This window comes from Corvus brachyrhynchos, unplaced genomic scaffold (genome assembly GCF_000691975.1).
Source record: "Corvus brachyrhynchos isolate BGI_N302 unplaced genomic scaffold, ASM69197v1 scaffold94, whole genome shotgun sequence".
In the NCBI taxonomy this organism is placed as follows: Eukaryota; Metazoa; Chordata; class Aves; order Passeriformes; family Corvidae; genus Corvus; species Corvus brachyrhynchos.
Window position 1 is genome coordinate 1,088,187 of NW_008238330.1, and position 12,681 is coordinate 1,100,867.

Consider the following 12,681-nt stretch of genomic DNA (forward strand, 5'->3'; position numbering starts at 1 on the left):
GTGGTTTGTGGTCACAGTTTAGTAGCTTTGGATGGCAGCCCAAGGTGCATTGAAACAGTTTAGGTGTCACAAATGCTACCCTGTTTCCAAATAAAGATCAGCTTCCCTGTGCTTCTCACCTTGAAACCTTCCGAGATGTGACCTTTTTGAACCTGTTTGTGTACAAGGATGATTTTTCTGGTACACCACATGATTTAACATAGGACTTGCTTTTTGATTTTAACTAGTAAAGTCTGAAATACCCTATGCATTGCTTGACAGTCCATTATTCCTGAGTGAAACATTTGGTTTTCTCTGGACTTTGTTGCGCCTTTTTCCAGGTTCTGATATGTAACAGTTCACTTTTGGAGGTCTTTGTTGTATGCAAAGCTTGCTTAGACTGCGGTAAAACTTCCTTTCTTATGGTTTTTTGGGGTTTTTTTGCTACTCCTTTATCTCAACTGAAGTGGCAATATTTTATGTAAACTGCAATATGTGGCCTGCAAAACTCCATGAATATATGTGGAAAGTCAGGTTTTCTGAATTTGGAAGAACCAATGAGAACCTGCACTTGAAAGCCCAAAGATATTGAAAAGAAGCATTTTTGCCTGGGTCAGGGGAGAATTTTAGTAATGTACAGATGGTAGCTATGGAAACAATATCTGAGTTTGCCTAGATGGACATGAGAAATGTAAATAATGAACAAACCATACCAAATAAATGTACATGCTGTGCTGAACGGAGGTAAAACAAATTCACTAAGAAATCATAGAACTGGCAGCTGCACATTTATTTCTGTTCAGTGTGTGTGCAGTGAATAAAATCTTAGCCAAGGGCTGGGTTGCACATCTGCCCTGACCCTAATGCTACAGGCTCCAATATAAACATTAAAAAAAAATCAAAACCTATTTCATGTCTTCCAGCATAGTACACAAAGACCATTGCTCTCTGGAGTGATTTTAGTGAGTACAACTGTCCTTGCTTACAATGTTTTCAGCTTTTAGTTTTCAATGGCTCAACTCTGACCTAGCAGATAAAAGCAATTTTGTATGTGTGTTTTTAGGTAAATGGAGCTAGATCAAAAGATTTTCAGGCTGGTCCCTCTTTATTTGTCTGCTTCATGTTACTTTCACAGGAAGATGTCTGCTGAGAAATCCCACTGCAAACTCTGCCTCATCCTACCAGCAGAGGTGTCCAGACTCAATGACTTTCAAGGGCTGAGTCAGTGCAAAGTATAAAGTAACAGGCAAGACCATTACTGCAACCTTTCATCTTTTCAGTTTAGCTTTGGTTGGACAAAAATAACTAGGTTTCTATATTAAGCTTTTCACTGTCTGTTTTTGAACTGCTTTTTCCATTATTGCATATTCAGGCATGGAGAGATTGATCTGTATTCTGTAAATAATCTCATTGCCATACCTTATTTGATCAACTACATGATCAAAATAGTTGATAAACTATTTCAAAGGCTTTAATTTGGGGGGTTAAGGGTGTATTTGTCTCACTGAGCAGAAAATAAAGAAGATGTTCAGCAAGTGTTAACAAAAATGTGTTGCTTGTAAAATAAAGTGTTTTCTTTCCACATATGCAAATTATTCAAAAATATAGAGAAGCAAAAAATAAAAAATTTTAAAGTTGGGACACTTTACTCAGGAAGTGGCATCACATGAGTTACTGTGTCTAGTCTGTTTTTTATGCATATGTACATATTCCTACAATGTGCAAAGGGATGAATAAAGGAGATTGAAGCACCCATGTAACACTAGAATATCCAGATAGCTGTGCTGGAGATGGTGGCCTCATGTGTCATTTGGCAAACAAAAACTGCTTGTATTTCATTGTAGGTGACTGCATTAAACCACTTTCCTCCATTTTAAAACAGCCAAATCAAACTTATTTCTGAACAAATCTTTCCTAGTTTGGCTTGAATTTGTAAAAGTTTCAAGCTGAAACTTTTATGAAATGTTTTATGGAAATTTTGTCGTTTGTAAGTTTTTCCCAGCTCTCATCTGTGTCCAGGTCAAAGCACACCTTAATATTCTTGACTCAAGCATCATCCTGCACACGTAAGTATAAAGAATTGTCTTTTTAATACGGGTGGACAAGTCAGCCTCTAAAAAATGTTCTGTGTGCAGTCATTCTCTAACACTAATATTTCCTGGATGATCTCTGACAAAATAGAAATCTGTGGAGAGAAAATTTTATAGTTCACTGGTAATCATAATAGCAGGGCTCTTGTTCCAAGAATGGGGACCTAATTATCTTCTGAAAGTCAAAAAAATCAGACTGACTATAGTATATTTTACATCATGTGCTAAAGTTATTTTAAGATATGAGCAATTACAATCTTTTTTTAATAAAAGCTTTTTGCATGGCACTTTAGCAAATCTGTGTATAAGTGGGTTTCCAGAATCACTTACTTTCTTGGCATTTATTCAGGAAGATTCAAGTTCTGTTAACTGGCAGCTATATATAGATGTCATAAATGCACAGACATAATTTAATTAACTGTTGGGTTGTGGTTTTTTTCTTTTTAGAAACATCTTTAAAATAAACTAAAATTCTGTGCATCATCTTTGAGGTAATTTTAAATAAAGCTAACTTACAATCCCTGGGAAAATGCCTGCCTAGACCAGCCTTTAAAAGTTTGATCCGTATGAATTATTGTTCTCTATTTAACAACAAAATCAATCAAAAAAAATACATCCTTAATTTTTGTTCCTTTCACTCATGAGAAGATTGAGAAATAATTAACAGAATGGTAGTGCTGGAGACACTAAAAAAAAGTCAGAATAAATAATTGAATACTGCAATAATTTTCACTGCTTGCAATGCTTCAAAAACAATTGCTTTCTCAACGGTCTGTTCCTGGTCCCTTTCAAGCTAATGGAATTTCTTCAATTAATTAAATGAAAAACAGTTCAGACACAAAGTTAAAATGAACTTGTTAGCTGGAGCGTCACTGCATATTCTGCCTCTGCAGAGCTTAAATTTGTTGCCTACCAAAGGAAATCCTCTTAATTTGCTTGCGACATTTTAACTGCAAAGTATGTGAAAAGCAGTATTTTATGTTTTAGTGAGAAACATCCTAGTCTTGTGCTTACTTGGGTTTAATCTTCATATCTCTGTGCCACTGTGGGAGGTAAACTCACAGGTTTTCCAGATGAATTCAGTCTCTTACCTGTGACTTGCTGCTAACTATTAAGCTTTGGGTCACCAGACTTCTGGCTTGTCTAAAGTCACTATCTCCATCATACTACATAGGTTGCATGCTTTCTGAACATTTTGGCTTTAATTTTCTAGTGTTCAGCACACCTTTAAAAAGACAGCTATCAAATATCTTATAGTGACTCAGTGTAGAAATGGATTTAAGACCATTCCAGGCAGTGCAAGTACACAGCATTTCTCAGTGTGGTGGGCTGCCTGCTAGAGGCTCACCCAGCTGAGCTCCCACTCCTCCTCTTCCACCGGATGGAAGGGACAGTAAAATGAGAGGGGGAAAAAAAAGAGCTTGAGGGTGAAGATAAAGACAGGGAGATCATTTACCGAGGGGTGTAGGGGCTGGGGTGCTGCGGGCAGTCCGTACCATCCCCTCTAGGCCGCTCCTGCTCTCTCTCGCTGTTCCCCTGCGCTGGCGGGGATTCTCCAGGGGAATCTGGCCGCCGGAGCCCCTCCTGTTCCTCCTCTTGCTCTCCCTTCGGGGCTGGCGGGGCCTTTCCTCTCCCTTTTCCCCTCACGCCTCCCCTCCCGGCCGGCACGGGGCAGCCCGGCCTCACGTCACCCCGTGGACACCCCTACGGCCCCCGCCAGCACCTGGACACTTGCACCTCACACACTCATCGAGAGACGCGCAGGAGACACCCTGCAGAGACACCCTGCAGACGCGGCAGAAAGCCGTGCTGCTGCTCAGGTAATTTCCTTCTGATGGAGGAGCACAGCGGCCTCGGCAGCTCTGAATGCTGCACGCGCGAGGTGCAGCGTTGTAATTGATTTGTGACAAAAGTGACACGGTGAAATGTCGATTTACAGAGGTAACTGCACGCTGTAAATAGTCCAAAGATTTTTAATAACCGTGACGATTACCACAAGGAAAAGCTAAACAAATGTTAGCAGTTGGAAAAGTAAACCTGTGGGCGCCGCTGGTTGTGAAGAGGCATTTGGGAAGAGGGGGTCACCTGTCCATGGTAGCAGCGTGCCCCTGGTGCCAGCACCTGGGCCCACGGACTTCGGTGTTTGTCAGTGGAAATGTGCTGCTGCTTCCCGAAATGCAGCATGGCAGCAAAGTTGCGTGTGGGCGGTGGCACAGAGTAAGTACTGTGGAGCCATAGAAATATTAAGTATATATTAAAACACTCCGGTGTAGAGGCAGGCTAGCAGTGGTAAGTTATAGGGATTTATAGTTAGGTGGTGCTTGTTGTGGTGAAGGAAATCTTATATATTTCAATATTTTTATAAAATTTATCGAAGGTTTCTGTCTTTATAGCCATGATACAGAGATCTGTGCCCGTGGCTGTGTACAATGCTGACTTATGCAGTGTAAGGTTTTGGGGACCAAAGAGGCTTTGCTAATGATCTTGTTTAAGGTGTGGGGAAGAAAATGCTTTGACCTTAATGATATTAATCCAAGGGATTAGCACAACGAAGTCCTGAAGTTCGTTAAGATACCTACTATGCTACATATTGAAGAACAAGAGATAAATAATGGGGGATAATGGGGGACAGGACAGGATACAACAAAACCTACATGTAAACAAATTCCATTAGGACTTTCAAAAAGCCTTTAAAAACATGCTTCCTTCCCTCAGAAGCACAGAGAAGCCAAGTAGCCCTGCTATGGAAAACAAAATGTTATTTTTGAATCTGCAAATGATTAGGTCAAATAACAAAAAAATGAAGTGATCAGTGTTTATCCCACTAAAAAGCTACTATCAGAAGTACACAACTTACCCTAGAACTATTATACTTTGTTCCAGATTTTATTTTTATGCAGAGAAAACAGAACTAAGCAAGAGTTCATATGAAAAAATTTCCAAAAGTTATGAAAGATCTGTCTGTGTCTACACTAAAATGTAAATGTTGAAGTACCTGAGTTAGCTTAAAATAAGCACTGGAACACTTCAGTGGTGATAAAATGGCAGCTTACCAACAACAGTGAGTTTTCCTTCCTATGTTTCTCAGTCAGAAACAACCAGGGATGGTAGATGAGTATGGGCTTCAGAGTAGAATAGCTGAGACCTTTGCTCTGAATATCTTGGCTCTGAGTATCTTGAAAGAAGCTGGGATGTCTCCCTACTTCAGTGAAAATTGCAGCAATTTAGTGGGTACCATGGCTTGGAAAATAAAGCAATAAAACAGCCAAATAGGAAAAAAAAACCCAAAGAACCAGACCAACCAAACCAAACCCCCCCAACCCAAAAACACACGCAGCCCCCACCCCCAAACTCCACTGTTTGCAACATTTGTACATTTAAAAGATGAGAATCCAAAACGCATGAGCTATTTATGTGCTTTGCGAGAGTATATAAAGTTGCAATAATAAGTTAGAAAAACAGTTTTGAAAGGGATCCTTATCGCTGTATCAGTTGTGTTTAGAGGATAAGCCAGTCTTTACTGTCTGAGGTCACGAGGAAGCTTTTCATGTTGTGGCAGCTCTTCCTATGACCACCTACTGAGTAGACTTTGCTGCACCTCTTACTAAGTCAGCTGGGACTGCCCACAGTTGAAGAGAGGATACCAGGGTATATGAACCACTGGTACCTATTAGTATGGGAGCTTTTTTCCATAAAGCTCAACCAGGGAAACAGAAAGAAGTGTGGTTTGGGGAGCTCAAGTTGAGGTAAGAGACAAGGTTGGTACTGCAGAGGGATTCTTCCATCGCATCAGCTTCTGGATCGAAAATGTCTGCTAAGATGTTGGGGTTTGTTTGGTTTTTGTTTGGGATTTCTGTTTGTTCAGTTTTTTGTTCAGTTGGGTTTGGTTTTTAAAATCTTTTCCTGTATGTTACTGTCTCTTTGCTACCTATATCTTTTATTTATTTTTTAAAATTTTTATAATAAAGAATCTTTTTATTAGTAGATTGCTGTGCCAACTACAGAATTTTAATATGCCTTCAAGATAAGGCCCTGACAAGGTCCTATGTAAATCAAATACAGCTGTTTCCTAAATCCAGTCATTCCTGCCTTGTTGTTTTCTAGTAATTACCTCATCTACGAGAAATACTGTATTCCTGTATTGTGCCCTTGAGTATACTAAATCTTTCTATTAGCTTGCGTGCTGCTGAGACATCTCAGAGTTTTTGGTGTGGGATTGTTTTGTTTTTTTTTTAATAATATATTTTGTTCATCTAAGTCATATGGGTGTTGTGCTTTGCATCACCAGTATTCCCATTGGTTTAAGAAAGGTTTTGGTGTACGCACTCCTTGCCTCCCTTGAGGTCTGCCTCTGGATATTTGAGATTAGGGCTTGCTTGCATACTCTGGAGTTTTATCAGTCATAAGATGAGATGCCCAAAGTTGGCATTCTGGCTGATTGTAATTTTTTCACAGCATTTCCTGGGAGATGTATATCTATTTCTGTCATTTAGTCCCTGGATTTTCAAGCAATTACTCTAAGAATTAATGAAATGTCAGCAAATTACCCCAGTCTCTCTTGGAGGCCTTTTTGCCTCCAGCTGCAACATAGTTCCAGAGGGTTTTTTAAAATGTCCCCGTCTCTGAAGATGTGGGGCTTGATTTTTTGTATTTGCTCTATGTCAGTTAAGTATGTTATAATTTTCAGGGTCATCTTGTCCTATTTGTGCCCCCACTACAAAAAACTCCTAAGCATTCATTTATCTTTAGGTATTTAAGTATTTCTATTGTCTTTCACATTGTTTTGATGCCTTCACATGAAAAGGAATCTACTTCCTGGATAAAATCTGCTTTATTTCTCAGATTCAGTGATATGCTGCCTTCCCCTTGCAAATATAGGGTCTTTGTCATGCTTTAAGGAAAACAAAGTTAAATACATTTTCTGTAAAAACTCGTTTTGACATGGTTTGCTTTCTTCTCTGAGTAGAACAGATCAAACCATGCAGAAATCAGATTGAAAGCCTGATGGGACATACTTCTGCTTGCAGTAGTAGTAACCTCTTGTCCCATCAGCCACTTAGTTCTTTCACACTGTGCACTCCATGTCCTTCTGTTCATTTGGGATAACTTCTTTTTCTTCTCTTTTTCCTTGTAAACATTTCATCCCAAGGATAACATTGGCATAATATTGAAAGTGAGAGATACTGTGCAATTTCAGATGTGTAATGTCACCTAAATTTTTCAGGTTTTATATCATAGCTTTCCCTTGACTTTACTCATATTCACAGTCAGTCCTATATAAGACTTCTTGAATGAAAAATTTTTTGGAAGAAAAATTCCTGATTCTATTCCTGATCCTTTTCCAAGCCTTTTGGCATGCAGTGATTGCTGCTTTCCATACTGCAGGGGTGAAAAAGCAGCTTCTGTGCACTGTCTTCTACCAATTTTTCATTGCAAAGATGACTAAAGAAATGCCAAATATTGTAAGAGTAATTAGTTTTAAAAGCCCAACAACCTCTGTATCAATTAAATATTAGTTTTTCACCAAGTATGTTATAGTTCAAAGACTTATATACGTCTCTCTATCTTGTATTTCTAAAATGGTGAAGCATGAAACAACCCATTCTGAATGAAGGTGGATGACAAAATACCATTTGCATTTGTAGCATGACTATTTTTACGATTTCCTATTACCTTATGGGTTTTAATTTTTCTTTAAAGGCCTGTGAAAGATACATTGCCAGCTACATTACTTTCCAGCGAAGCAAAAATATAAATGTGGGATATCCTCTGGACAGCTAGATTAAGATCTCTGTTAGTCTTCTACTTTTCGATATAGGCATTTTTAGTTCTGCTGTTCGTTTCTGCTAGTGCTGGAGGTAGCTGTTCCAAAGCTGTAAAAGTCTAAAGAAAGTGCAAGGAAAGAAGAAACTGGTTCCAGAAAGGGAAGAAAAGAATGTGGCAGAATTTTTTTTCATGATATTACTCTGTTTGAATAATAGCATTGCTTCATTGCAGTAATTTGAAATTTAAAAGTTCATTACAAGAAATAAATGTTTTGATACTGCAGCATTATGTGCTCTGATGACATAATGATTGCTAGCAATTCCTAATAGAGTGACTTGTTCCTAACATATTGACCCTTTATACCTCTTTTGAAAACAGGTTAATGGGATACCAGCTGTATTTGTGAACCTCTTAGAAAAATTGAGATTAACCCACAGTAAACACAGCTTCTATCATAGCATTTGAACATCTGTCAGGGGTTCTGGTTGGAAGTCACACACAAAAATACTCCATATTGACTCATGAACATTTCCACAATCCAGGACACTGTAAGAATGTTGTGTCACTTGGAGTGATAAAGAATGCCAACTGTATTTATTTTCTGAGGGCACTCCTTGCCAGACTGTGAGTAATGCCTTGTTATACATTCTGCATTTTGTGTTCCAAAGTCCACATGGTGTTCCTTGTTCCAAGTCCTTAATCCTGGACATGTTGCAGGCAGAACAAATTTTTATTACCCCTTGGTGTGATCCTTAGCTAAAAGAACAGGGTAGTTTAGATGACAGAGACAACCACTTCAGTGCAATTGAAAAGGAAATTGTTTCTTTGCCTGTTTCATAATTCAGTCTTTGTTTCTGGTGCACGATAAAGGTGAGCCTTTAACATCTTTGAATGAACATCAGTGCAAAGCTTATCATAAAATCTGACCTGAGTATAGCTCTGATAAGACACCATCTGATCTTCAGTAAACACCCAAGTGTAAGTAGCATAAATTAGTCTTTGAAGTTTCTAAAGTAATTTCCTTCATCTTCTTCTTAAATAACTTGGCTGTGCATGGCCCATCAGTTTAAATGATAGAACAAAAGATCCTACAGCTACAAAACAAACTATTTTGGCTTGCTTCTTGGGTGGTTGCTTATTGTTTTAAAAGACAATGGGAATTGTCATAGTGTTTTGGATTATTTTCATAAATTTATTGAATATTTATTGTCAGGAATACTTCAGTTTTTTATTTTGCAGTTTGATACTAACATTTTAAAGAAATCCTCTGGTACTTTCCCAATTTTCCGTGACTTTTTCTAGCCGCTTGCTCTCAAAATCGTTTTAATTTTTATTTGTGAACTGAGTAAACAATCTGGAAGTCATTGATAGACAATAAAAATGGCACCCCACAATACTATTAAAAAAAAAAAAAAAAGGGCGACAGACACTATTATCTTGTCTATGTTTGACATACTTTCCTAAAATTTCCCACAATTACTGGCTCAATTTCAGCTCCACTGGTGGTAAAAAATGTAGAAATGTTAGTATACACAGGGCACTGATGTGAGGTGGTGTTTCGGATCATCCATTGTTATTTATTGCTATTTATTACTTCTGTATTACAGTTTCTGGGTCCCAGCCTCATGGATCAAGTATTCCATTGAGCTTGGCACCAGGCCAGCTCTAGAGAGCAAGACTGTCCCTGCCACATTGGGTTAAAACACTGTAGTTAAACTGCTGGTGAGCCGTGCATGTCGAAATATCTCCTTGGTTAGCAGAAATGCAGAGGCAGACCAACACAGCTCCCAGGAAATTAAAATACTAGTTTGTGCTTTCACAACAACTTCCATGTGGAGGTTATGCATTCTTTACCACTGTATGATCAAGGCACTTATGGATATTTGATTCTACTCAATACTACAGCATAAGTATTTTAGGAATAAACATAAAAATTGTGGTGGGAGATGAAGGACACTTACCATGAAAGACTTAGTAGTATTAGGTTTTATTCCCTACTGGCAGATGCAGCAATAACTTGTCCTTCCTGTATGTTTATGTAGGTAGCTGGAGAGCAGGGGAAAATAAATTTCAAATAGGTTCTATCTTTCTTGTGAAAATTGCTCTTAGACAAATATATCACTGTATATATCACTGCTATAGTCTCTGATTTGGCAGGTCAAGTTCACCCCTAAGCAGAGGCGACCAGATTCAGTAGACACATAACATGTAAGGACCTGTGGAAGTAATTTTTTAAACTATACGTGTTACTATGTTCACAGTAGCATAGAGTCTGCTATTACTGGAGAACTGAACATATTTTGACTGATCTGAGATCAAGTTGTAGACTTAAAACCTCTTTCTTGTTCTGATTAGTTTTGACCAGAGGAAGTTTATTTCATTTATTTGTTTAAATGAGCCTTTCTTTCAGAGGAAGGTGTTTCATTACCCTTTGAGAACAGGCACATGTGCCAGAATAAATATGTTTTCACCTCTGTAGATTTTTCCTAGGGGGGAAAGGTACTGTCTTTTCTTTGTTTTTGGGAATAGATGAGATTTCCATAACTGTAAGAAGACAATAATTTGTGGACACCTTGAACTACTGGTTTGTCTATAAACTTAGCTGGTAAAAAACTGGAGTGGCATACTGAATTAAGTTAGTACAGTATAACATATTAGCCTGGAGCATTTTTACTTACCCTGAATTACATTAGTTCTTGATAATGATTGGATTGTTTCTTCTTCGGCACCAAATGCAGCATTGCTGGGAATTCACCATGTTGTGTAACGAGATTAACATTTATTTATGGATTTCATTCATCAGTACTGAAGTAATTTCCCAAAGGCATTTTTGAATGCTTTATTATTATTATTGTATCAACTTTCCATTGTATCATCATGATATTTTTGGTAGGGAGGTGGCAAGTATGCAGGCATTTCAAAAGAATGCAGGAACTTGGAGCCCCACTGGAAGGCTTTCATTTGTCATTTTTTAAAATTTCCAGTCTGCTCTAGGTATTAATATTTCTTGTTATCAATTATAATGGGTAAATAAACTGCTTTTAATTAATTTCTAATTGTTTCATAGTTTAGACAAAAGAGAGAAAGGGCTCTTTCTGGATTTCTTGAGAGTAGGACAATGATTGGGATCTTCATATGATCTCTATAGCAGTAACATTTATAAATTCTAAACTGGTAGAGGTTACAGGGGTGTACATTCCCTGCCCTAAAGTCCTTTGTGGATCTTTAAGATTTAGGCAAGCTCCCCCCCCGTCCTTAAGAAACATTCCCCCTTTGTTTTCTCTTGTGCTATCCAGAAATAAAAGCCAGCTTGCCTTTTATTTATTTATTTATTTATTTAAATGTCTCTGGAAGTTTTATTCTCTGAGATCACAGTTCTCTGGAACACCTCCCATGGAGAGAGGAAGATACTTCTTTTGCTTCTTTACAAAGCACTTTGATGTAATATTTCCATTGTGTAGCTTATTTAGCATGTTTCTGGCTACATATTTACTTTGCTATAGCCTTCTGAGAATACCATTATTAAAACCTCACATATCATACTATGAGAAGCATTGATGTATAGTAATCTTACTGGGATTATTTTTGGGTTGGCTAAAAGATCACTGGGTAAGGCTATCACTATAGATGCTAAAATTGGACCTGAGACCACTAGGTAAAGACCTACTTTTCTCCCTCACAAATCCAACCTGTTGAAGATGCACAGCTATCAAGTCTTTGAGATCATTTTTTCCACTTAAAACTTTGCAGTACAACAGGAAAAGAGCTGTGCAGCTGCGTGCCCCATCTAATCCATGTAACGAATGTAAGAGATCACAGAAATAAAGCCTAGCTCAATCAAGTGACATCACATTAGGAATTGCAAAGAAAAGACTTAAGAGTTTAGTAATCCACTGGTGGAGGTGTTTAATATTTCTTGTCTAGAAGTTAGACCTTTTTAAGAGCTACAGGGAATGAGCATTAACCCTGCTTTAAAACAAATAGAAAGAAACCTAATATGAAAACATTTTGAAACAGTTCCAGGAAGTCAGGTGTCATTATCCTTGCCTGTAGTGATGAAGAATTTTAGAGACAGGTCAAATTCCTTCCAAGAGTAAATTGCATTAGTGGGCACAGAACATCTGGAAAAATACGGTATGTCTAGAAACACCCTAAATGGCCTGTTTTCAGAAGACTTGTCTGTATAGAATGGCTTGATGTTTTTCCTGTGTGTGGCTTAGTTGGTTGGTTTTTTGGTTTTTTTTCCAAAGTAGAATATGGGCTAGGAGATGAGATATAAAAAAGTATTTGGAAGACTACGGTCTATTTATGTAGCATTGACTATTGGAAAAAAATAATGGTTTTGAATGGAGAAATGAAGTCATATGTGATTGTGGGTAATTTGTAGTGGGAAAGGGTATAGAGTGAAGATAGGTCAAAGAAAAAGAAATCTGAAGATCTACATTGTGGGTTTTGCCTTGAATGGTTTACATTTTGCAGATGGGCCATAAGTAGATCAGTTTGGAAGTTTTTTTAATCTGGGAAATTCTTGTTCACAATTCACGAATCAGTTGTTTTGTTTCCCTTAGGGAGAGCATGACTAAAGTCTTTTAAAATTATAATGAAACGCTTGGCTTAGCTTTACTGTAGAAGTCAACTCAAAATTTTACATAGCATCTCACACTTTACATTGTTCTTCAAAGTGAACAGGAACAAAGAATTTGTCCCTGAAATTACGTCTGTTATGTTTTGTTGTGAAAAGTACTTTGATTCTAATTGGTCACAGATAAAGTTGTGTATTGTAAATGCAGTGTTTACATTAAATTAGTATTGAATTTTCATTGAGCATTTGGTGGGAAAAGTGGTA